Source organism: Pseudophryne corroboree, chromosome 2 (assembly GCF_028390025.1).
Source record: "Pseudophryne corroboree isolate aPseCor3 chromosome 2, aPseCor3.hap2, whole genome shotgun sequence".
In the NCBI taxonomy this organism is placed as follows: domain Eukaryota; kingdom Metazoa; phylum Chordata; class Amphibia; order Anura; family Myobatrachidae; genus Pseudophryne; species Pseudophryne corroboree.
Genome location: NC_086445.1, coordinates 321,295,008 through 321,322,762, shown reverse-complemented (window position 1 = coordinate 321,322,762; position 27,755 = coordinate 321,295,008). Strand labels below are relative to the sequence as shown.

At 42.7% G+C, this 27,755-nt stretch overlaps 1 long non-coding RNA gene and 2 pseudogenes across 2 annotated transcripts in view; 1 reads left to right on the top strand and 2 right to left on the bottom strand.

Moving 5' to 3' along the window:
- The window catches only part of LOC135050768 (uncharacterized), a 90,005-nt gene that overhangs the window by 38,826 nt on the left and 23,424 nt on the right, over positions 1–27,755 (bottom strand). For both annotated transcript variants that reach the window (XR_010241802.1, XR_010241801.1), the window contains exon 2: positions 1,614–1,650. This is a non-coding gene — a long non-coding RNA (uncharacterized LOC135050768). The remainder of the gene's footprint in view (positions 1–1,613; positions 1,651–27,755) is intronic.
- On the bottom strand, positions 3,377–3,495 carry LOC135051614 (5S ribosomal RNA; annotated as a pseudogene).
- On the top strand, positions 5,547–5,665 carry LOC135051476 (5S ribosomal RNA; annotated as a pseudogene).

Sequence of the window (27,755 nt, the reverse complement as noted above, 5' to 3'; positions counted from 1 at the left end):
ATATATTTATAGGACACTTTATTTATAATAAAATCAATTATATTAATGAACACATAAAACAAAGAATTATTGTATTATGCTAAAAAAAAAATCCACTATAGTCAGACAGGGACTCTTTCTGCATAGCATGGAAAATGTTCTTTAATTTGTGATGAGCCCCAGTCAGCAGGAGGAAGATAGCCCTAATAAATTCAGACCTGAAGAAAGTTTTCTGATTAGCACTGGGGACTCATCCTACACTCATGGTGCCATGGGTGCAAGGTATGAACAGAATGTGAAAAAATATATCATGTATTATTGCAGAATTGCAAGCATCAGTATATCCCTTAGCAGCCAATGGCTCCCTGGATAACTGCTAAAACAGGACAATGTCTATAATCCATCCAGAAATAATTATTCAAATTTATGACCTGACAATTACTCGAGGATGATAACTGCCAATAACTTACTGCTGGATGCCTCACTACCATCACTGCTATCCAATGTCTGCTGTGGTCCCTCCAGTTTAAATCATAAAATCAGTCCCCAGAGGTTTCTAGGCTGCTATAATGTGGTAATTTACCAAGTTCCAGATTGCAAAGCTTTTGCGGAGCTAAGCCCCAGTAGCTAGCAGATGACTCTAGTCCACAGTAGCCTATGAGCTACTGCTCCACAATTTTATCGGAGAGGGATCCTTCGGGTCACTCCCAGTTAGCCCGTACTGCCCTCATGGACTCGCATGCACATTAAGCTGTGCAAACCCATAAGTAAAGTGATAATGGTAGCCCGTCCCTCTTCTCAGGGACTGGCCTTTCTCGCAAGCTTTGTCCTGACACCTGAATATTAAGAAATTCTGCAAGAACTCGTGATTTCCACATTCTGACGTGGGTTCAAATTTCCACACCACTGTAAATGAAGATTGCAATAAATATACCCCAACATATAGTACAATTCCTAACTGGAATCTTGTTAGGTAACACTGGTGGACATTTATGAAAACTATGCAGCTAGTGATTGTGTAGTAAAGGAGTCACATTCTAAAGTTAATTATATTACAAATTCTATGCAAATAAATATAAATATAATTAAAATTAAAAAGAGGTTGATGTGTCAATCAGTGAAAAATAGTGGAGAAGTGGAAAAGATGCTCATACCAATCAATTAGCTTCTACTGTACCTATCATTTTATAAAATTTACTTACTAAATGCTACCTCTAAGCTGATTGGTTCCTATGGGCAAATTCTCCACTCTATTCACTGCTTTATACATCACTCCATGCACATTTAAACAATGCCCTCTATTTCATCCGAAATTACCTGGTCTCCCTGTGATATCTACACCACTTATTATTCTTCCCCACTTAATATTCTCCATTTTAGTCATTGTTGACAGTTAAATCTGAAAATTACAGAAAGCCTGAATGTTTCCAATTATTATGAAGCCTTTTCAAGAATAGCAAGTCAGGCTCACTGACTCTCTTCAAAGGTTTTCAGCAGTTGTGATCTTATCCTTCGTCCCTATGTTCCGCCCATTACAGATGTTCCTTTCAGACTAACTAAACATTAATTAAGTGATAAGTTACCAGTGCGTGCAGCACTTTTCCTGTGAAATATATGCCAACAAGCAAACTTACCATAGCAAAATTCATTTTCCCTTGTCTAAGCTGTCTTCTGTAGAAACAGAGAAAATGGAAATGTTAAATGCTCAGTAACTGATATAATTATATACCATTGACCATTCATGCTTGCAAAGGAATGTCAATTGAAATTAACATTATTTGAAGTCTGTTTTAAAAGGAATATAAACCGTTTTTAATAACAAACTTCTATTCAGGAAAGGTGACTGCAGGGAAAATGTTATGCATGGCAGCCTTTATCCATAAATCAACATCTGCCTGTTCAGAGTATGGGAAATCCTCCTGATATTGTCATGGTTATTGACTCATCAATATGGATTGGGTATGGGTTACCGGCAGTCAGAGTACCGACACCAGCATCCTGACTGCTTGGAATCCCGACAGGGGTGCAGGAGGCATGTACCACTAATTGTAACCCTCCCACTAAACTCCCCTCCCTGCAACCTAAACATAACCCTCCCTTCCCGCAGCCTAACCCTATCCCTCCCTGGGATACTTACGGTCGGGATGCTGGTGTCGGCATTCTGACAGGTGTCGGGATTCTGGCGCTGGTATTCTGACTGCCAGGATCCCAACAACATCCCATCAATATAGGAGATGGATTTTATGCTCAGTATGTGAAGTACTATGCTATCAGCTTCACTAAACCAATAAAAGGGGTTAAATGAGTTCTAAGTAGCTCTCAAGAGTCAATGGACAATATATACACTTCAAAAGAAATGTCTGCATAGTTGCCTACTCTCCCTCATTCTGCAGGAGACTCCCTGAAGTAGCAGCAGTCCATCAATCTCCCTGATTACACCTATTATGTACAGTAGCTGTCACATTCTTGGGGGGGGGAGGGGCGGGGGGAATTGATACATACATTTAAATGGGATCATCAGCGCCATTTTACTGCATTTGTTATAAAGCACAATGATCCCGATGGCTACATACATTTTAAATAAGGTTTCTGATGGCAACTTACAGTATATGGAACCTCTTGTAAAACACAATACACAAACAAATACTGCAAAATATCAGTGTCTTTTCTTCAACAAATAGATCTTACTAACTTTGGGGCTCATTTACATTTGGATGTAAGTCATTTTTAGGACATGTCACTTTCACAATCTCCCTGAAATGCTTTTTCAAAAGTAGGCAAGTATGAATATATATAAACAAAGGAGTACAGCGCCTAATTGGTCACACATGCAAAAACAGGTAGCATATAAAATCTTTGTTTTATTAAAACATAAGGTAAGAGTATATTTAAGAACAGTGAGGAGAAAAAAGAGACTCTTTTGTGGGCGCACTCTTTACTATAAGACAATAATGTAGATATTACATAATTAGAATACGGAAAAAATGTAAGTATAAAATATAACTTTTATTAGCATCATAGAATAAAAGGATGTATAGTCGTCAAATAAGGTAACAATCCAATGTATACAAAAATTATGTTGATCCTCAGTAACACAAACTGATAATATATAAATAATTGTACAAATAGTAACAGGTCAATGCTAAAATTAGCATAATCGGTCCCGATTGCATAAATCTGGTAAGAATGCCATGAAAAATAATTCAAATATAAATCAAATATAACGCCTAAGGAAGATTCTAGGGCTGCCTTAGCTGGTTGGCCCTATGACCGTGCAAAATCAAATTGTAGTGGTAAATTTTCTCGCTGATTAAACAAAGAATAGAACAGATGAGAAAAAGATAGCAGTGTGAATCTGCTGTCAGCGTTAGACTCAGAGCGTAACGGACCAATGTGAGCTCTACAACACCGGGTATTCCTTAATGGTCACCCACTAGAGTACTGACCCAGCCCGACACTGATTAGCTTCCAAGATCGGACGGTTTCGGGCGTTTACAGTGTGGTATGATAGTAGAGGATTGCGGATGACAGCGAGGGCTCTGGAATCACTGATGAGAGTTCACTAAATGTATAGTAGAAAGAAAAAGATGGATCTGCTGCCACTGTTAGACAGGGGTCACCCCTGAATCAATGGTGAGAGTCCACGAAAAGGATAAAAAGGATGAAAAGCAGATAATAGTACCAATCAACTGTACATGCAAATTAATAGATACATGTCATTTTATAAGTGATATCAAAACTAGAGTTACTATTATGTATACACATTAACAAATGATAGAGAGTGATGAATTCTTAACATGAGTGCAAGAAACCTAGTAACAGGATTTGAAATGTAACAGTAATGTTGCCAGTGCTCCCTGTTTGAGCTCAAAGAGGAATAGATTATACTTTGTAAATGTTGCTGATATTAGGTCACACAGGACCCACTAATCTATTGATCTAGAAATGCAAGGAACATGGTATAAAGTTTTTGAATGTAACAGCAATGTTGCAAATGCTCCCTGTTTGTGCTAAAAAGGGAAAAGGATACTTTGTAAATGTTGCAGGATCCCAGTCACAAAGGACCCGCAGATCTATGGATATAAATATCGTATATCCTATCAATGAATGAATAACATTAAATTGTATCAATTGAACTGGATGAAAAATGGATAATAAATAGATATATAATTAAATAAATAAATAAATTGCCTACAAAGCCAGCGGTTTAATTAACAAGTAATGAGGTAGAATTACGTCGTCGGGGTTAAATCGGTAAGTGGTAGGATATTACCCGCAAGGTAGTCGAAGGAAAAAAGATCCAAGATGTAGATGATGGTCCTGGTATGTAGTGAGGTATAGAGTTCTCATAGAGTACAATGAGGTGTAGAGTTCACGTTCCAGGACATGCGGCACGTATACCGAGCAGGCTCGTTGAGATCGGGTTGCGATCTAAAGACAGTCCTGATGACGTAACTCGGCGGGGCTGGTACGGACACTGGGCAGCGAGGCGGCGGCTGATTGTGATGGATGTGCGGCTCTTAGCGGTACAGAGGATCAGCGATGAGCACACGGAAGCTGGTACAGGCACTGGGCAGCAAGGCGACGGCTGAATGTAATAGATGGACGGTGTTCAACAGCAAAGAGGGACCAACGAAGCACACGCGGAAGACGCGTTTCACCCATGACACGGGCTAGATCACTTCCTCGTGCCGCATGTCCTGGAACGTGAACTCTACACCTCATTATACTCTATGAGAACTCTATACCTCACTTCATACCAGGACCATCATCTACATCTGGGACCTTTTTTCTTTCGACTACCTTGCGAGTAATATCATACCACTTACCGATTTAACCCCGACGACGTAATTCTACCTCATTACTTGTTAACTTAACCGCTGGCTTTGTAGGCAATTTATTTATTTATTTAATTATATATCTATTTATTATCCATTTTTCATCCAGTTCAATTGATACAATTTAATGTTATTCATTCATTGATAGGATATACGATATTTATATCCATAGATCTGCGGGTCCTTTGTGACTGGGAACCTGCAACATTTACAAAGTATCCTTTTCCCTTTTTAGCACAAACAGGGAGCATTTGCAACATTGCTGTTACATTCATAAACTTTATACCATGTTCCTTGCATTTCTAGATCAATAGATTAGTGGGTCCTGTGTGACCTAATATCAGCAACATTTACAAAGTATAATCTATTCCTCTTTGAGCTCAAACAGGGAGCACTGGCAACATTACTGTTACATTTCAAATCCTGTTACTAGGTTTCTTGCACTCATGTTAAGAATTCATCACTCTCTATCATTTGTTAATGTGTATACATAATAGTAACTCTAGTTTTGATATCACTTATAAACTGACATGTATCTATTAATTTGCATGTACAGTTGATTGGTACTATTATCTGCTTTTCATCCTTTTTATCCTTTTCGTGGACTCTCACCATTGATTCAGGGGTGACCCCTGTCTAACATTGGCAGCAGATCCATCTTTTTCTTTCTACTATACATTTAGTGAACTCTCATCAGTGATTCCAGAGCCCTCGCTGTCATCCGCAATCCTCTACTATCATACCACACTGTAAACGCCCGAAACCGTCCGATCTTGGAAGCTAATCAGTGTCGGGCTGGGTTAGTACTCTAGTGGGTGACCATTGAGGAATACCCGGTGTTGTAGAGCTCACATTGGTCCGTTACGCTCTGAGTCTAACGCTGACAGCAAATTCACACTGCTATCTTTTTCTCATCTGTTCTATTCTTTGTTTAATCAGCGAGAAAATTTACCACTACAATTTGATTTTGCACGGTCATAGGGCCAACCAGCTAAGGCAGCCCTAGAATCTTCCTTAGGCGTTATATTTGATTTATATTTGAATTATTTTTCATGGCATTCTTACCAGATTTATGCAATTGGGACCGATTATGCTAATTTTAGCATTGACCTGTTACTATTTGTACAATTATTTATATATTATCAGTTTGTGTTACTGAGGATCAACATAATTTTTGTATACATTGGATTGTTACCTTATTTGACGACTATACATCCTTTTATTCTATGATGCTAATAAAAGTTATATTTTATACTTACATTTTTTCCGTATTCTAATTATGTAATATCTACATTATTGTCTTATAGTAAAGAGTGCGCCCACAAAAGAGTCTCTTTTTTCTCCTCACTGTTCTTGTCAGTAGTTCCATTGACTCTGGGTGCACCGCCAAATCATAATTGAAAACTTAGCGTTTCCTTATATCTATGAATTTTGGCTGTTTTTGATTTATTTCACCATATTCTATCTACCAGTGCTGTATTTATCCAAATACAAAGAGTATATTTAAAAAGTGTATAATAATGGTTAGATCAAATGCACATAACTGGCAACTGCCACATAAAATCAAGTGTAAATCAAGATTGGTGTTTTTCCTAGTATTATAAGTCCTTATAGAAGGTAAATACTGTATGGAGCCTGTTCCTATAATAGTCCCCTTGGGTATATGGACCCAATGTCCTATCCGTGAGTTATAGTTACCACCAACGTCCCTTGAGGTAATTGGGCGAATCTGCGTCCGCAAAAGGCTGTTCCAACTTCCTCAGAGGGTGGTAGATGTAAATCCTCCACGGTATGGTAGAAGGTTCTTTAGGGGTCCAAATGTTGGAAAACCAAAAGAGGGGGCTTGGTCCAGGTCCAGTCCTTCCAAGGTCTAGGCAAAAACGCTGTCAGGCAAGTCCCACCAACGCGTTTCGTTGCTTGCATGCAACTTTTTCAAGGTGCTAAAAGGCCTGCCAGAAAAAGTTTATATACTCTGCCAACATGGCTGCTCATTAGCATGTATAATTAATTGTGACCACCTGTTTGCATTATGTGACCAGAATAATGACAGACATAGGAGTTAAAACCATTAATAATATAAAAATATGTATGAGTTACTATAATAAAACACATTTTCAATCAAATGTAAGAAATAAAGAGCTTTAATCTCAGTGGGATCCGATCACATGACCACTGACATAAACATTTAAAACAAAGATTTTATATGCTACCTGTTTTTGCATGTGTGACCAATTAGGCGCTGTACTTCTTTGTTTATATATTGTTCGGGGGTCTGACCAACCCCTTTTTCTTTAGCTGCTGTGGGGAACCACCCATCTAGCTCCTGGGTATAGTAATACCTTCGGGTATTTATTTTTCGTTCTTTCTTGCATTTCACTTAGTCTGATCCCAGGCTGCAAGGATGGGGAGTTTCTCTACATTTAATGACAGACATACTAGGAGGATGGATTTTTTAAAGAAATGGGATAACCCCTCAGAAATTGTATGTACGACCACTGATCATTTAAAAGAGGAGTTTTACAAACTGGAGGACCTTATGAAATCCGAAACTAAACACTGGTTAGATGGCATTAACTTACAGAAATATTTAGACAGAAACATGATACCCAGAGGCTTGAGGCTTTTTAAACCCTCCATTTTTAATGGGAACAGAGAATTTGAGGATCTCTGGGAGAAGGCCCTTGACAAATGCTCCCTTAGTCTTATGGAATTCGTGATTTCTTATAGAGGCCAAAAGACTACGGAAGTAGAGAGAGAGATAGAAGCTCTCAAAACTAAACTAGAACCTAAAAGTAATACTAAAGAATATAAAGAGAGAGACCAGCTAGTTATGGAAAGAATGACCAAATATGAACAACTAGTGGTGGATAACAAGTGTAAAAAATTTCAGAGAGATTTGGAGGATTACCGTATGGGACAGGTCAGAAGCTATAGAACCCTAAATCGGGAAAAAAAGAGGGAACGTGCCCCCAGTGTTAAGGAGGGGATATCCCGAGGGATAAATAGACCACACTATATTAAGAACCAGGGAGAAAGGAAGAATAGCTTTGACCGTCGACCATATGGGACAACTAGAGAAAGGTTCGGTTCTGGAAACCAATCGAAATATGATTCAGGATTGGGAGCTAGACCACGGGAGCCAATTTCAGACCCCATTAGTAACAGCTCTTAGGTTTTTTTAGAACAGAGGCAGGAAAAAAGACGAGGACTATCCCCGAGAACCAACTGGGGAACACAGACACCAAAAAGAAGAAGGTCAAGAAGCACCGAGGGTGCAGAGGGGGGGAAAAGGAGACGGCCAAGAGGGTGGGATTAGCCACCAGGGACAGAAATTCTACCAATATTTTTAATCTATCCACAAGAAAACTAACTGAGACTGAAAAGACCCTTTTTGGCTAAAGGTTTGAGTTATGCACCTACAAGCACTCCCAATATGTTCAATTTGTTTGTGGAACTTAACCGATTTGTTCGTACTCTGTGTAGGAAGCGCTATTTTGTTCAGCGCAATCTGCACAGACATGATGAGGAGGGTTTGGCCATCACCTTGGATTCGGGAGATGACCCAGTCCTCAACATACTACAGCAACTATTGTATGAAAACCCCGATTCGAAGAGCGAATCCCCCCAAAAAGTGTTTGATGTAAATAGAAGTGTGTTCAGACGAAAGTCTGAATTCTACCCTTTAACGTACAAAAATTATATGGTAGAATGTTTCTATAAAACCACACTTGGAGATCTGACTAAACTGTGCCAGCAAAAGAAGTTAACTAATAAGAAATTTAAACAAAATCTCAATAAATGGGAGCGCAAAGCTTTAAGGAACCTCACGAAGGACACCTCTCTGGTTTTCAGAGAGGCCGACAAGGGGAGTGGTCTGGTAGTGCAGGATAGGAGGGATTATATCCTTGAGGCAAACAGACAACTGAGCAACAAGGAGTTTTAGAGACAATTAGCAAGAGACCCTACATCCGATTTTCTGAAAGATTTACAGCACATATTGGATGATGCCTTGGTAGACGGAGTTATCTCTAAGGATGAATTTAATTTTCTGTTTGTTAAATACCCCACAATCCCTATATACTATCACCTTCCTAAAATACACAAATCACTCTGTTCACCACCTGGGCATCCCATTATTTCTGGTATCGGTTCATTAACTTCTAGTTTGTCCCTTTATGTTGATTCTTTTCTCCAACCCCGTGTCTCTACCCTGAGATCACACATTAAAGATACTACTCACTTCTTGCAATTATTACAAAATTTTGTTTGGAAAGAGACATATGCGTTTATGACGTTGGATGTACAAAGATTGTACACCAATATCCCACACGACTTGGGGTGTGACGCAATAGCAAAGAGACTACAAAAAGATGGTGATCTCACGGTGAGACACAGGCGTTTCTTGTTGGACTCTATTTCCTTTATTTTACAGCACAACTACTTTTTATTCCTGGACACGTTTTATCTACAGGTGATGGGAACGGCCATGGGGACCAGATTTGCGCCGAGTTACGCCAACCTATACATGGGTTTATTCGAGGATACCCATGTGTGGGGCGGGGACTTTGGCGCGAGTCTGGTCCTCTATGGCCGTTATATTGATGATCTGTTTACTATTTGGGATGGGGATTTCACTTCAGCACAACAGTTTGTTTCTAGACTCAATTCTAATCACTTTAATCTTAAATTCCCTCACTCCTATCACCCCCACACTATTAATTTTCTTGACGTAACTCTGGAAGCCAGGGAAGGTAGAATCCATACTTCAAATTACCATAAGGAGGTTGCTACTAACTCCTACCTGCACTACCAGAGCGCTCATTATCCTCCGTGGAAAAGAAATATCCCTAAGGGACAGTTCCTTCGCTTAAGAAGGAATTGTACGGATAGTAGAAAGTATTTAGAACAGGCAGAATCCATGCTAGAAGCTTTTGCCTCGAGGGGTTACCCCGAGTCCCCCCTGAGGAAAACCATGGGAGAAGTGGCTGACATAGATAGGGATATTTTACTTCGACCAAGAGAACTGGCTGGGACCAATACAATAAGAATAGTATGCAAATTAAGAAAATCATCTGCAAAAATTTTGGCATATTAAATCAGGATCCAATACTTAGGGGAAATATACCTTCTAAACCCAGGTTTATTTTCAAGAAAAGTAATTCAATTAAAAATATTCTTGCCCCCAGCTATCTAAGAGAAATACCCACAACTGTACAGGGGGACGCCGCACAAGATATCTGGCTACCCTCTAGACCAAAGGGTTTTTTTCACTGTGGAGCCACAAGATGCACCACTTGTATACATATCCCTAGAAGAACATTAACTATTCCAATTGACAGAGAAGAAAATTACACATTAGCTATCTTTATGAACTGTGACACAAGCTATATAATCTATCTGCTTACATGCGGTTGTAATCAAAGATATGTGGGACGCACTACTAGGAGCATTAAAGTTTTTTTCTTGGAGCACCGTCGAAACATTATAAACAAATTTCCTATGCATAGTGTCTCTAGACATTTCAGAGACAAGCATGACGGTGACCCTAGCTCTCTGGGCCTGATAGCAATTAAACATGTTATAGTGACTAAGAGAGGTGGGGATCACTATAAAAATCTGTGTAAACAGGAACTTTACTGGATGTATAAACTGGATACTATCCATCCATCTGGATTGAATGAGATGGTCGAACTCAATCCTGTATTATGAGCTTAAACCGCTCCCTGTGGCTGTTTGTCCTCATGTCCCTCCCCTCTTTTTCCTTCCCCCCCCCCCCCCCCATGGACTACATGTATTGAGTAGGATATATTAGTGTTTGGTTAACCTGGGTTGTCATAGATAACCTGGATTACCCTAATTGTATAAGTTTTATTTGGTTAAAATATACCTTTACCTACAACTACGTGGATGGCACATATGGGGACGAGTATGTAATAGTTTACGAGATATATGTATGGTCCCTATGAAAATGGATGATTGGTTTACTAATTGAATGTATCTCTTTTATGAAACTTCACCTTTGGATTACTATATGAGCCTATTACAGTGTATGTGGTATTTACCATAAATTAAGATTAATTATTTGCTTATAATTCAAATAATTGGTGGTTACATGGAGATTAATTTGGCAAACCTATGGCTGCCTATTATATATTATATAGAATATAAAATAGAGAAGAAAAGAAAGGGAAAAAAACAAAATCTATCTGAGTATACAGGATGTTTCCAACTGGCCTTTTTTGAGCTGTTAAACATTTTTTTTGGGAGACATCAGGCAACAGACGTCACCATGACAACCTATATTCGTTATATTTGTTGGGTAACCCTCCGGAATTAGGGAGCTGATATATCACTGAAACCCTGGTGCTACATTGTTATACTTTTATGCTTTAACTATCTCCAGCACTAGAGGCTGTTTTATAAATATACTCCCTACTTTGGATGTACGGTTGCTTATGGTGACGTCGCTGTGTTACTATGACAACGTTATAACACACTGAACAAAGACGGATGACGCGATAGGAGTAACATCCCACTCGCGTCAACGACTATAGAGGTGCGGGGAGATGACGCGGCACCTGACCTTAGGAGCCGCGTCATTTTGTCGCGCCCGGGATGACGCGCGAGCGTCGCCATGACAACGGGTACTACAGAAGTACACATTGACGCGGAGGGATGACACGGCCAAAATAATGTCCCGTCCACGCCGCTCCCCCGTTACGCTTGGACTCCCTATTTGACATAGCCCAATTAACACTATTAGATTCAGCAGTGGGGGATGCCTTTCACCATAGTGTGATCTTCCTAAATACATGAAATGGACTTCTAATATATTAACTATGTGAGTAACCCTGTATACACGGATTAATTATCCACTTTTCCTCTTGATCCTCCTTTTTAAATGTTTATGTCAGTGGTCATGTGATCGGATCCCACTGAGATTAAAGCTCTTTATTTCTTACATTTGATTGAAAATGTGTTTTATTATAGTAACTCATACATATTTTTATATTATTAATGGTTTTAACTCCTATGTCTGTCATTATTCTGGTCACATAATGCAAACAGGTGGTCACAATTAATTATACATGCTAATGAGCAGCGATGTTGGCAGAGTATATAAACCTTTTCTGGCAGGCCTTTTAGCACCTTGAAAAAGTTGCATGCAAGCAACGAAACGCGTTGGTGGGACTTGCCTGACAGCGTTTTTGCCTAGACCTTGGAAGGACTGGACCTGGACCAAGCCCCCTCTTTTGCTTTTCCAACATTTGGACCCCTAAAGAACCTTCTACCAAACCGTGGAGGATTTACATCTACCACCCTCTGAGGAACAGCCTTTTGCGGACGCAGATTCGCCCAATTACCTCAAGGGACGTTGGTGGTAACTATAACTCACGGATAGGACATTGGGTCCATATACCCAAGGGGACTATTATAGGAACAGGCTCCATACAGTATTTACCTTCTATAAGGACTTATAATACTAGGAAAAACACCAATCTTGATTTACACTTGATTTTATGTGGCAGTTGCCAGTTATGTGCACTTGATCTAACCATTATTATACACTTTTTAAATATACTCTTACCTTATGTTTTAATAAAAGAAAGATTTTATAAGCTACCTGTTTTTGCATGTGTGACCAATTAGGCGCTGTACTTCTTTGTTTATATATTGTTCGGGGGTCTGACCAACTTCTTTTTGTTTAGCTGCTGTGGGGAACCACCCATCTAGCGCCTGGGAATAGTAATACCTTCGGGTATTTCTTTTTCGTTCTTTCAAGTATGAATATATGTTGGAATTGGGAGAGAGTTTTTAAATATGGCAACTATTTGAATCAATGTTTACCAAATTAGAAGTCAAAACATGTCACAGACCAGTACTGAGAAAGAATGTAACCTTGAGATTGATTGCTTTGGCCTTATTAAGGTGGGTACACACTGGTCGATATATCGGCCGTTCTCTTGAACGGCCGATATATCGCGGGTCTGTCGGCAAGTGTGTACGGCCGAAACGTCTGTGAACGTCCGCCCAGTTCATGACATCAGTCCCTGACGGATCGGGCAGTGTGTATTCTCAACACACTACCCGATCCATCCATAGATATATCTGCCGATCAATTGATCGGCAGATATATCTACCAGTGTGTACTCACCTTTAGTACTCAGCATAGTTTTAGGTGTGCCATAAAATCATATTTGTTCTTAAGGAGATATTACTGTATTAATATTTTTGTATTTAGGAACCATGATAAATCTTGTTGTGAATTAATCCAAAACCAGTGGAAACAGTTTAAGAATCAATGCACGTAACTATATTTTACAGTTACAACATTTAAGGCATAAAAAAACAATTCATTGTTTTTTTTGCAGCCAATAAGCTGCAAGATCTGGTGCAAAGCAATCTTCACAAGAACAAAGTATGGCTGCGGCTACACTTAGCATTTTAGCGGGTCCTGTTCAGCGGGACCCACTTGCCGGAAGGAGGGTTTTGTGTTCACACGAATCCAGTTTTGCCGAATGCCATAGAACAGGACCGGAACAGTGCCACAACGGGATTTCAATAGAACACAGTGCGCCACAGCCACACTGTGTGAACACATACATTCAAATGTATGTGTTCAACTTGAAATCCCATCGTCCTGTCATCCGGCTCAACCACAGCATGCTGTGGTTGGACTCGATGGCTGCAGTACCACCACATACGTGTGGGCAATCGGATAGGAGTCCTTTTGCAGTTTTCTTCCGGCCAAGCTAGCTAGCTAAAATGCTAAGTGTGGCCCCAGCCTAAAGTTTCATTCCCTGGGGTTTCTTGGCAAAAAGATCTGCTTGCTCACACTAAAACTGGGCAAACACAATACAATTATCTGCCAGACCTGGCTGGTTGGAATGAAAATCTGGTAATGGATGAAAGTAAATGACTATCAACCGTCCACTCTCAACCACTGGAGAATGGACAAAATCTGTTGTTTATAGAACCAATTTGTATGAACGTCAGGTTCTGTCCATTTTCCAGTGTTTAGGAGTAAAAGGTTGATTGTCAGTTGCTCTAATCCATTACCAGATGTTCATGCCAACCAGCCAGATCTGGCATATTATTTGACAGATAATTGTATAGTGTATGCCCAGTTAATGTATTCTGTATAAAAGTTCAAATATAATTGATATACTGTTTGTGTACAATACTATGTTAATTGAGGATTCATTCAGAGATTTACGTAAACCTGATGTTATACAAAACTCAAATGTTTGTTTAATCTGTGCATGTACAGAAGCTGCACTGCATATGTGCAAATCTGGGTCTGTGATGTCCAGGGAGGTACAGATCGGTAAATGGCTGAGGAGGTACTGGCTAGCACCAGAGCCAGACTAACACACAATATATGAGCCAATTGGTTCATGTGGGCATCATGCAAAGGTGCAGAGGTATAAACTCCTGGAAATTTGATGCGTTTTGATCAGAGATTTGCAGAAAAGATAAGCTGCCTCACCTGCCATAGACCTTTTACTCCTGAGTTTTGACTATAAATATTATTAGAATTAATAGAAAAGAATAACATATTCTTTGTATTTCTCATATACTTTATACAGTCAAAACTCTGGCGCAAACATTAGTATGACAGAAAAGGGCTCTGTCTCACCTGACCGCACGTCACTGGTGATGTCACTCACAGTGTCAAGTAGGCCAAAGCATGATTGACATGCTGTTGGTGTTTAGCAGTGTTCCAGAAAATGGGGGCATGTAAGCAAGGGCGGATTGTGATTGAAAACCAGCCCGGGAAATTTATGGACACAGCTCTAATAGGGACGGGGTCTATTGTGGGGGTGAAATATGTTGAAGGTGTGGAAGTTCTCCTCATTGTCTGATTCTGAGTTGGGCACAGTTGTGGCCTTCCTTGAATCTTTTGCTGCAGTTGCATCTATGACTTTATGCTAATGATGCTACAATGCCCTTCCCTGGTGTACATCTGTGCATCCAAATACAGTATGCAAGGACAGAGGTGCCTACTTTCAGTGTCTACAGATGCTGCAATCATGTTTTGTGCGTCTTGAAATACCACCATTGGTCGCACCATTGTAACTTTTACCAGCCCTTTGCTACCTTCAATGTGAGCAATTCAATGTCTCTATATGTAACCACTTTGAGCAACATGCCCATACTACATGTGTCTGATTAACAAATCCCCTGTAACTGCCCAGGAATGCCCAACACACTGCTAATACACTTCTTGGTGCATATGTGTGACTATGTATTGCAAAACATTGCACAAGAAAAAAATAACACACATTGGTCCCCCACAGGAAAAAAAACACACACACACACACTGCCCCCAAAGAAACCAATAAAATAAATTTGCCCGCACAGGGAAAAAAAATATAATATAGCTTTTGGCTTAGACTTTGTTTCAAATCTCCACTGCTGTTTGAAAGGCCCAGTGACACCAGTAGGTTTTATAATTGTTGGCTGTAACATCTATATATTCATTTAAATATTAACATTTATGTAGTGCTAGCATATTCCATTGCACTTTCTTTCAAAGTCCGGTAGGGGCAGATTGGGAACTGAAAGTGGCTCTGAAACAATTTGTAGAAGTGGCCTCACATGGGTAGCACCACCCCTCATTTGTCAATAAACAACAGGCTCCACATGCACTTTAACACGCTGAGAATCTTCTCTTTGAGCCCTATGGCTGATCCACCCCTGCATGTAAGCCTCATCTCCGGGTGTGCTTAAGCCATTAGCTGCGCTCTTGGATGCAGCTTCTCTGGCCTCCGCAGCATGATTGGACCAGATATCCTGAGTAAACTGTGGGTTACTTAAATGCCCAATGATCATATAGATGTCCGATGCTGCATCTTCAGACTGCAGCATATCACAGAAGCTGGAAGTGGCTGACTGTTTACTTAAGACCATACGTGCCAACTTTTGAAAACTAGTTTCAGAGAGATTATTGTTGGTAGTAGTATGTCCCCTGCTGCACCATTGAGGGGGAGTTTCATGCTCCACCCAAAAGGAGTGTCTAGCTCCACCTATGGGCGTATCTATTGCCACTCAGGGGTGTGTCCTGCAGTTGCAGGGGAACACTGTATTACAGTACTTGTGGCATGTACATAAGAGATACAGTCCCACACATCACAATGCACACAAACAGCCACACACTCTGCAATGCATACAAACAGCTCTACACACTACAAACACTTTCTTTGGTCTCACTGTATAATTAGACCCCACTTCATAAAGCGTTATTTTTCTATGCATTCTTTACCATGTGAACACAATTAACACAGTTTTAATTACATTCAAAATTAATTTCCTTGAATTTAAACCTAACAGATGTGATGTAATTTGAAACAGGCACATTTAATAACCCATATTGTCATTGCACTACTACTGGATAATGCATGGACAACCTCACAGTAAACATTACTAGAATAACAATACATAATGTCATTTTTCTCAATGCAGACAACACGATTGGCCGCCATAACAATAAAATACCAAATACATGCAACATTTTAAACATAAGTAATCTTTAACACTCAAACACCTGTCCAGACCACACGGTTACCGACAGGAGTAATAAATACATGTACATTAAACAGAATACATTCCACTAATGGCTGTAGCACTTGTCCAATAATAGCTTGTGTCTACTGACAACTACTGCACAGCTATTGGCACAGAATGGGACCAGATATCAAAAATACAAGTACAAACAACAACTTGTATTTTTGCTATATGTAAGGGATGGGTAGCCCTTTTATACAGTCAGCTGCATATCTGATATATTTTTGCGCTTTGTGACTGGTCACATTATTTTATTTATTGGGACCAGATATTGTTTGTGAAATAATTCATAAAATTATATGTATTAGCATTATACACACACACTAAGGGCCCGTCACCATCTATTCACAGATCCGCCCACCTCTGCGTCCCACCTAACCCTCATGTGGCCCTGCCCATTTTGTCTGTCCCGGGCCCCACAATTTCTGATGGCAGCCCTGTGTGTGGGTTTTGTCGAAGTCGAAAAATATTGCAGTACACATGTCTGCAGCAATGTGTTCCCGTTTTAGCATTCATGTTTAAAATTGTGCAAACGGTATATAACATACTCATGAGACCTATAGTGTATCATCAGAAGCCAAACCTGCTTATATTAGAGAGGAGTCTGTAAACGCATTTATATACCTGAAACTCTATTCATATGCTGTGGGATAGCTGACATTAATAATAAATAAGAGAGACTACAGGTGTCAATGCCAGATACTAGATTGTCCCTGTGTATAGCGGATATCTAGTGTCATTGTACGTATACTGCTGTCAGCTGACAAACTGGGGCATGATCCTCTGGTACCTGTACAATTTATAATGTATCTGATTGTGACCAGCAATATTTAAACGTTATTAATATGCCCCGTATGGACATCATTTAATATTGCTGAGTACCAGCAACGACTGCTGTTTAAATATATACTTAATACCAACCTACATAAACGGTGTGGAACACTGTGGTATCAACATCACATGGGATATATTATAATCCATCTATCCTGTACATGTATCTGAGCATCAGTAATAACAGTAATTGGTGTCAGAGATTACTAAGATTTAAATAGATAGCGTCTAATACAGGGCAGTGGAATTACTCACCCTGGCTTATCCCCATTAGCTCCTTCTAACACAATATCATATTAGCATTTCCTGCAACATATGATATTTTAGAATTTCAGGCATTAGTTACATATTCAGCAACATTGTGTCACTCCTCAATTAATAATATATGATTCAAATAACCATAATCACAGCCTTAGGGGCAGGAGTGGAGATCTTTTGTTGCACATTCTTATATAAATAAAACTTGGTTACAATTTGATGTAACAGTTTGCAACTTTCAAGCAAGACAGCACATCTCCCTCTATCGCAGCATAGTAGGCTCAAATGAATATGAAAACCGCAGGTCTCATAAGTATAGCACTGTCACAGTGCTGCGCAAATATTTGTATGTGAATGCATAATTGTAATAAACACAGGAAAATATATGAAGGGAGAAACACATTAGCTTTGTTTTTAAATCTTTATTCACATTAGTTCAATTTCTGTCACCTTCTATTTACTGTCTCTTATTCTATGAATTTCAATATTTCGCTCTACTTTCAATAAAGGACAATTTAGTCCCATGTAAATGTATAATAAAACAAACCTCTACATTAATTAAGGTTACTGAGCATTTAAGCCCTTATTTGATATTGCTGCTGGGCACATATATGTATCACAACAATAATTGTACCAATGACTCAGTAGTTGGATGAGTGCACCTTAAATTTATCTGGTTTCTTTTTCTTGTCCCCCTTCTTTGGGGATTTGACTCCATACACACACTAAGGGCCCGTCACCATCTATTCACAGATCCGCCCACCTCTGCGTCCCACCTAACCCTCATGTGGCCCTGCCCATTTTGTCAGTCCCGGGCCCCACAATTTCTGATGGCAGCCCTGTGTGTGGGTTTTGTCGAAGTCGAAAAATATTGCAGTACACATGTCACGTACAAACTACACACAGATGGCCTCCGTGTGCGTACTTGTTCTGCCGTGCGTGCGCATATTCGCAATTTGCGTATGGTCGCTCCCGCGGTCCTGCGTATTAGCGCGTGGTATGAGTAATTATGGTAGTGTTTGTAATCGCATGGAAAAGCCATAAAACACATTACATATTTAATCCAAATAGTGCACAATGGACACATAGTCTCCCTGCACCACACCAGCGAGTTACACTTGTTTAAATGGTATAAGAACAAAGGGATTCACCTTTACAGGATAGGAGGGGACAGAACTAGGTTATAAGGTGATGTTTGGTATCCAACTGTAGGGTATTTTAAGAGCAATATTCCGGTGTTAGTTTGCAGAAAATCGCACGCTCCTGAGAATAGTTATCCGCAGGAGCAGAATATAAATATTAACTGTATTTACTGTACACTTGATATGCGGCGGGAACCCAGAGGATAACATCTGCAACTGCACCTGGACCAGACATCGCCCACCTATTCAAACTGACCTATGACCTCTCCTGTACTGTAAATGACCATCCCTGTGTCCAATGGACAAAGAGATTACAGTTTCCATTGTGTTAAGTTTTGGACAAATGTATAAATAGCCAGCTGCAGGCCAGGTGACTCTCTCAATCTCTGAAGGTCATCTACCTTGATGACTGAGGACTGGACCGGGAAGCGCAGGCGAAACCAAACGTATGTACCATTGACTGTAGCCATTTTCTTATTGTATTGTATTGTTATTATTGTAACCCACTGCTAGTAAAGAACCGTTGGTGGGTCAGATCCCAACATAGTCTTTTGAAATACAAATTGGTGTTGTGTCTCTCTTTCCCTGCTAGTGTTTTATAAGTGTAATCTAGTCACACGTGTAGCTGCAAAGTGCTCACGGCGTGTCTTTGTGTGTGTACGCACCGCGTGTACTTTGTACGACCATCGCAGCATTTGTACGCAAAGTGCGTACACGGTACGGGGCTTTGTACGCAAACTGTGTAAAAAGTACGTAGGCTAAGGATTGATTACAGCGGCCGCAGCGGCTCCATTTTAAAGTTTATTGAATGTATTTTTAAAGTGTTGCTTTTAGTCCTGTATGTAAATCAACATTTACAGTTTACTCTGGGTACTCCGGTTCCTCCCACAATTCAAAAATAATTATCTCTGAACAAAAAATTAATCTAATGGGAGGTATCCTATTAGCCACGATCCATTTTCATACAATAAAAATAGCCGGATATTGCAATTAATGACCATTGATCATTATCGCAGGATCCGATTTTGTAAATGGACTCGTGATTGTGTGATAACACATGGGATCGGGGATAAGCCCCCATTCCCATGTATTATCACATCTCTGGCAGCTCTGCTTATCCCGGATTATTCTTTGGGTGCCTGAAGCACCCCAAAGCTTATTCCCCAATAAGTGCCGGCATCGGGGGGAGGAGTGTGCTGCAGTGGGGCTAATTGGATAGCCCCCAGAGATACAATTACCTGCGTGTGGGGGTGGGGAGAGTGGGTATCTGTGTTCAGGAGGCAGATGGGAGCTCTCAGGCCCAGTCTGATAAATGGACTGCTAATACTGTGTTCCTTCCTAGTATTTGGCGAACACCTCCCAATTAAAAAGCGCGTATACTCATGGTAATCCAGAATTGGTCATGAGGTCCACGTAATTTTTTGCGGGCCCAATTAAAAATTAGGAGCACGTACACTCATGGTAATCCAAAATTGGTTGTGAGGTCCACTTAATTTTTTCCAAGCATTTTTTTTGTCTCTCTCCTTTTTAAGGGCAAGCAATATAAAAAGGCCACAAATGTCTGCATCTCTTTCCACCCTTTCTTCTTCCCGGGGACCTACAGTTTATAATCTTCAAAGTTTAGTATCACTTCACATTTCATTGGCTATGTAAGCAGCCAAGCCAGCTGCCCCTGCATATTTTAAGGGGCTGTCTGCTCCATCATAAATCTTTGAACATCAGCTCTCAGTAGCCACATTGCATACTGTACCTCCCAACCAGTGACGTTAGTACCAGTGACAGTGGAGTTGGTTGTCATTGGGCGCCAGCCCTGAAGGGGCACCTCCTCCACGCTCCGGTGTCAGGGATAGATTACCTGTAGTAAGAGCCCCGCTGTATGGCCTCATATTACCCATACAGCTGTCCATGTCTGACGAGAGGAAGCAGGAGGTGAATCACCTGTGGAGCCTGAAGCTTATTGACCAGTCAGTGCCTCCATACAGGAGGCATGGTGTAGGCGGAGCAGCATTCGCAGCTCCTGCTACACCCACACTATCCCCTTAGTATGGAGACGCTGATCTTATCTTCTGTGTGTTTCAGGCTCATCAAATGATCTTCCCAGCAGCAGAAGGGAAAACAGCGGCAGTAAGGATTCTGAGGGAACATCAGCGCAGAGGAGGGAGCAGATCTGTGTGTGAGGGTGGACTTGAGCGCTTTGTGTGTTTAAGGGGTGGGAAGCTCTGTGTGGGGAAATTGATTGGGGAGGGTTGTGTCTGGGGATCTGTGTGAGGAGGATCTGAGTGAGGGTGTTACACTCTGTGGGCGGGATTCAATTCTTTTCACCCCTTTACACACCCGTTCTGTTTCTGCCCGCAGGGACGTTGTATCATTATTTCAGCTTGCTACCCCCCGAGTAGTGAGGCACCCAACCCTTTACACAGCTAAACCTGATTACTATGTGCGATAACGGAGATCATTTTAGAAAGGAAATTGGGAGTGATGTATCATTTGAATCTCACCCTGTGTGTTTGATGGGAGTGCGTGTGTGTGTGCAGCTATGTGAGGGTGGGGATCTGTATAGTAGATGGATGTCACTGTGAGGAAGGGGAGTTGAGGAAAGGTGGAGAGGGTGAGGGGTATCTGTGTAAAGGTGGAGCTCTGTGTGTATGTGTTTGAGGGGAGGGGATCTGAGTGATGGAGAAGAGTTGTGGTTGTGGTGGGGATTCTGTGTGAAGAAGGGACAGCTATGTGAGGGAGGGATCTGAGTGAGGGGGATTTGTGTGAGGATGGGGCACTGTATGTGTCTGAGGGGAACTGACTGAGTGGATAGAGCTGTGGGGGGGAGTGGTGTGAGCAGGGCCGGCTCCAGGCCTACTAGCACCCTGAGCGAGAAAATGTAAAAGTGCCCCCCCCCCCCATGCGCGCTCTTGGAAAAGTGGGCGTGGCCTCCTGAAAAAGTGGGCGTGGTCTCGTCCCCCAGCAGTGCCAGCTACACATGACATGCCCTCCAGCAGTGCCAGCTACACGTGCTAGTGTTCACTTTTTAGGGCAGGTTGCTGATCACAGGGAGGGCACATTTTTAAGTTAGGTGGGCAAAATGATGTACATACTGTAATGCTTGTTGTTCCCATTTCCACACGCTAAAGCATGGACAATGCGCGCCGAAGGCGCGCAGCAAAAATTTAGGGGAGTTACTTCGTGGGGAAGGTGCGTAGCCACATTATAGTGGCAATTCACATTACACCACACAGTAGTGCAGCTAATACACATTGCACCAGGTAGAACCTCCTATAAGAGCACGTTAGACACATTGCGCCAGGTAGAGCACTGAGACACACTGCCCAGCCACAGACGCCTAGCGGGAACACTACATGATATGCCCCCCAGCAGTGCCAGCTACACATGACATGCCCCCCAGCAGTGCCAGCTACACGTGACATGCCCCCCAGCAGTGCCAGCTACATAAATGGCCACACAGTTCCAGATGGATAAATGCCCCCACAGCGCAGATATGCCCCCACAGTGCCACATACATTAATGCCCTCACAGTGCAAGATATGCCCCCACAGTGCAAGAAATGTCCCCACAGTGCAAGAAATGCCCCCACAGTGCCAGATACATAAATGCCCCCACGGTGCCAGATACATAAATGCCCCCACGGTGCCAGATACATAAATGCCCCCACGGTGCCAGATACATAAATGTCCCCACGGTGCCTGATACATAAATGCCCCCACGGTGCATGATACATAAATGCCCCCACGGTGCAGGATACATAAATGCCCCCACGATGCCAGATACATAAATGCCCCCACGGTGCCTGATACATAAATGCCCCCACGGTGCCTGATACATAAATGCCCCCACGGTGCCTGATACATAAATGCCCCCACGGTGCCTGATACATAAATGCCCCCACAGTGCCAGATAAATGCCCCCACAGAGCCAGATAAATGCCCCCACAGTGCCAGAAATGCCCCCACAGTGCCAGATATGTCCCCACAGTGCCAGATATGCCCCCACAGTGCCAGATATGCCCCCACAGTGCCTGATATGTCCCCACAGTGCCTGATATGCCCCCACAGTGCCAGAAATGCCCCCACAGTGCCAGATAAATGCCCCCACAGAGCCAGATAAATGCCCCCACAGAGCCAGATAAATGCCCCCACAGTGCCAGAAATGCCCCCACAGTGCCAGAAATGCCCCCACAGTGCCAGATATGTCCCCACAGTGCCAGATATGCCCCCACAGTGCCAGATATGTCCCCACAGTGCCTGATATGCCCCCACAGTGCCAGAAATGCCCCCACAGTGCCAGAAATGCCCCCACAGTGCCAGATAAATGCCCCCACAGAGCCAGATAAATGCCCCCACAGAGCCAGATAAATGCCCCCACAGTGCCAGAAATGCCCCCACAGTGCCAGAAATGCCCCCACAGTGCCAGATATGTCCCCACAGTGTCTGATATGCCCCCACAGGGCCAGATATGTCCCCACAGTGCCAAATATGCCCCCACAGAGCCAGATATGCAATGCCCCCACAGTGCCAGAAATGCCCCCACAGTGCCAGAAATGCCCCCCACAGAGCCAGAAATGCCCCCACAGTGCCAGAAATGCCCCCACATAACCAAAAATGCCCCCTGTGTGCCAGAAATGCCCCCACAGTGCGGATCTCCCCCCCCCCCCAAAAAAAATACCTGCGGCGCTGGGGAGGAGTACTGCTGTCCGCCTGTGTGGGAGCGCTGGCGGGCGGGCGGGAGGCCGGGCGAGTGAGCCTGAGCCTGGGTCCGGGCTGGCGGGCGGGCGGGCGGGCGGCCACTTATGCAGGCGGGCTATGCGCGGCGCCGGCGTCTGACGTTAGATACCGGCGCCGCGCAGCGCGCATACACAGCGCGACCGCCAAATGCTGCAGCAGCACACACACAGGGCCGGCTCCAGCATCGAATATGGCGGCGCCAGCGCGTGGCGCCCATTAAGGGTGGCGCCCTGCGCGGCCGCTCTATTCGAACATGCCTAGAGCCGGCCCTGGGTGTGAGGAAGGGATAGCAATGGGGGGGAAAGCTGTGTGGGGAGTGGTCTGTATGAGGAGGGTAGAGCTCTATTAGGGGTGGTCTGTGTGAGAGCTGTATGCATACAGTATACATTTATATCTATACATTAATATGGGACCCTGAGGCGGTATATTGACTAGGGCCCTGTGGGTTTTTATCCGGATCTGTCCAGTCTCCAAAACGGCCCCCAAGAGTGCACCATCAGACCCATCCACCATATGGCACTTCTTCCCGGGTGGTATCCCATAAATACAGTAGGCCCAATAGAAACATACAGTATGTTAGTGCATTTGTGTATAACTAGATATGCACCATATTTATTTTCCCTTTATTTATTTATTTTTTCTTGGGGGGAGCAACGAATTGTAACTTGCAGCCGGGCAACTGGGATGAACTTATCCCACTGTTGTATGGTGGTTAAAATGCAGGATGTTCAAAAGGGGGCATGGATGGTAGGGGTGTGGTTGGGTGTAAACCCCCTTCCTTTCATTCCATTGCTCTGGGGATGTGCCCCGACAGGGTATGTGCCAAGTCTAGAACAGGAGAAAACAGTACCAAATACATTGATTTATACCAGGACAGCATTGGTAGTAGAGGCTACAATCACATTACCAGTGCTTAAAGTGGTCCTAGAGAGGTGGTGGAACTCATCCCCCCTCCCCCCGGTGCCCATGTAACAAATGTATTGCGCGCACCCCCAAAAAAAGGGGGCGTAGTCTCAAAAAGAGGCGTGGTCACACAATAGTAATAATGCTCACAGTAGTAGCACCCCGTAATACACATAAAGCCCACAGCAGTAATGCCCCTTATACAATGCCCACAGTAGTAGTGCTCCTTATGCAATGTCCACTGTACTGGTAGTGCCCACAGTGGTAGTGCCCCTTATATAGAGCCCATAGTAGTGGTGTCCCTTATGCAATGCCCCAGTAGTAGTGCCCCTTATGTCCCCAGGAGTGATGCCCCTTATGAAGTGCCCCCTTTACAATGCCCTCATTAGTAGTGCCCCCATTAGTAATGCCCTTACTGGTAATGCCCCTTTTCAGTATTGCCCCCAGTCATTTAGCCCCAGTAGTTATGCCCCTGTAGTTACGTCCCCAGTAGTTTAGCCCCCAGTGCTAAGGCCCCTACAGTTATGACCCCATTAGTTTACACCCCCCCTTTAGTTTAGCCTCCCAGTGGTAATGCCCCCAGCAGTTTAGCCCCTGTAGTTTAGCCCACAGTAGTTTAGCCCCCCAGTAGTTTAGCCCCCATGTAGTTTGCCCCCAGTAGTTTAGCCCCTGTAGTTATGCTCCCAGTAGTTTGGCCCCCTTGTAGTTTGCCCCTTGTAGTAATGCCTCCAGTAGTAATGCCCCCTGTAGCTTAGCCCCCCTGTAGTTTAGCCCCAAGTAGTAATGCCCCCAGTAGTTTAGCCTTTAGTTATGCCCCTTTGTAGTTTTCCCCCAGTAGTAATACCCCCGAGTAGCCCCTGTAGTTATGCCCCCTTGTAGTTTGCCCCCAGTTGTAATACCCCAAAGTAGTAATGCCCCTGTAGTTATGTCCCAGTAGTAATGCCCCCCGTTGTTTGCCCCCTTGTAGTTTGTCCCCATTAGCTTGCTCCAGTAGTTTGCCCCTTGTAGTTTGCCCCCAAGTAGCCCCTGTAGTTATGCCCCCTTGTAGTTTTCCCCCAGTAGTATTACCCCCAAATAGTAATGCCCCTGTAGTTATGTCCCCAGTAGTAATGCCCTCCTTTGTTAGGCCCCTTGTAATTTGCCCCCAGTAGCTTGCCCCAGTAGTTTGCCCCATTCTAGTTTGTCCCCGAGTAGTTTGCCCCCAGTAGCTCTCCCCCAGTATCTTGCCCCCTTATAGGTAGCCCTCAGTATCTTGCCCCCTTGTAGGTTACCCCCAATAGAACCACTCACACATATAAAAAAAAAAAAAAAAACCACACGATACTCACCAAGCGCCTCTTGCGTCCGACCACTGCAGTCCTTCCGTCGTCCGCTCCTCAGCACTATGGGAGAGACATCATGACGTCTCTCCCATAGCACACACTGACAGAGCCGGAAGCCAGCGCTCAGCAGTGAGCTCCTGCCGCTGGCTTCCGCTGTGGAGAGAGAGCCGGGCGTCTGCTGGTAACACAATCTCAGTGGGCGCCCGGCATCTTCCTGTGCAGCGCCGGGCATACATCAGGTTAGGTGAGCTAGAGGAGGCGGAACGCCCAAGTGGAACTGACGGAATGACGGAATGCAGTTCCGCCCCGTTCTGGCTTACTTTAACCCCTGCACATTACCCAATTTGTACACAATATAATACTATATAAATGTATCTTGACACAGTTATTAATAAATGCAAAATTCATCTTGTTTAAAAAGACGCCTGCTGTAGCCATTGAAGCGGTGTCAGAAGATACAGACAATGGCTTTGGCACACCTACAAAATGGAGCCGACACCCCCAATTTTTAAAACACATTTTTAAAACAGCCACAGACTGTAACTCATCTGACATCTGCAGCTGTATTGCATCTGATGATGCAGGACCAGACCTGCAAATGCACATTTCAACACACAGAGATGTACGTTAACAATCAGTTTTGGGTACATTTCTAAACTAGGTCATAAGTAATGTGAATAGATGGTCGTGACTTCATACGATATACAGTAGCAGCCACATAATGGTATATATAGAATAGGAAGGGCCCAGAGACAGTCAGTCAGAAGCAACTGTCGATAGTTACCACCAACATCATCAGTAGTGTGTGTGATGTTAGTGTATTAGAATGCTTAATATTTGTAGACACTCAATTACTAATCTGTGTAAGCCTGAATCTTCAGTGATGATCCCTGGGACCAGGGGGATGCTGGGAAGTGGGTGGTCCAGTGTGCAGTGTGCCTGGAGTTGGTGAGGGAATAAAGCAGCACAGCAGTGAACTCACATGTCTCTGTGTCCTGATGACTGGATTTACAAACTTATGAACAAAACATGGTGTCAGAAGAAGTTTAACTTGGACTGCTAGTGCTCTCAGAGTGTGAAAGAATCTTGCAGAAGTCTATGGCTGTGATACTCTGTGTCTGCAAAACCTGCCGTGTGCTCCTATCTTCAAACAGTGAGTAACCATGGATAAACTAGCTCCTCCAACCGGCATGCTGATGTCTGGTAACTTGTCTGAAAACTGGAAAAGATTTAAGCAAAGGTTTAATATATATCTTGCTGCATGTGGAGCTGATTCAGAGGCTGACAAAACGAAGGCATCCATTTTCCTCCATGTGATAGGAGAGGATGTGCTGGACATTTATAATAGTTTTCAGATTGCTGAGGGGCAGAATATGGTGCTATCTTCTATAATGCAAAAGTTTGAAGATTACTATGTGCCAAGGAAAAATGTGACATATGAAAGATATAAGTTTTTCACATGTGATCAGAAGTCTGTAGATGGATTTGATCAGTATGTTACAGAGCTGCAATCACTCAGTAAAACCTGTGAGTTTGGTGATTTAAAGGATTCACTGATTAGAGATCGTATTGTCTGTGGAATACCTGATAATGGACTCAGAGAGAGATTGCTGAGAGAGCAAGACCTAACACTAGAAAAGGCAGTGACTATGTGTAGATCTGCAGAAATAACTAGATTTCAAGCCAAAAAGTTACACAAGGAAGCTGATGTGCATGTAGTGCAGAACACAGAGCCATGCAAACCTCCATTCTCAAGAATGAAGCAGTCTAAGCCACAGTCTAATAAGGAAATGTGTAGTAGATGTGGAAATGCTCACAATCCTAAAATGTGCCCTGCTTATGGTAAAACCTGCATGAAATGTGGTAGACTTAATCACTTTGCCAAATGCTGTAAAATGAAAAGTAAACAACCAAAGTGCATGCTGTTAAACAAACAGATGAATTCTTTGTGGATTGCATTGAACTTTGCTGTGCAGATAAGAAAGAATGGATTGTCCCTTTAACTGTGAACGAGATTGTCATTTCCTTCAAGCTTGACACTGGTGCGCAGGTGAATTTAATATAATTTCAAGACTATAAGACTTTTAGAGTAAAACCTAAAATTCACCCAGCCAAAGTGAAAGTTACAGGGTACACTGGGGAGGAAATTCCTGTGAAAGGTACATGCTTAGTGACACTGAA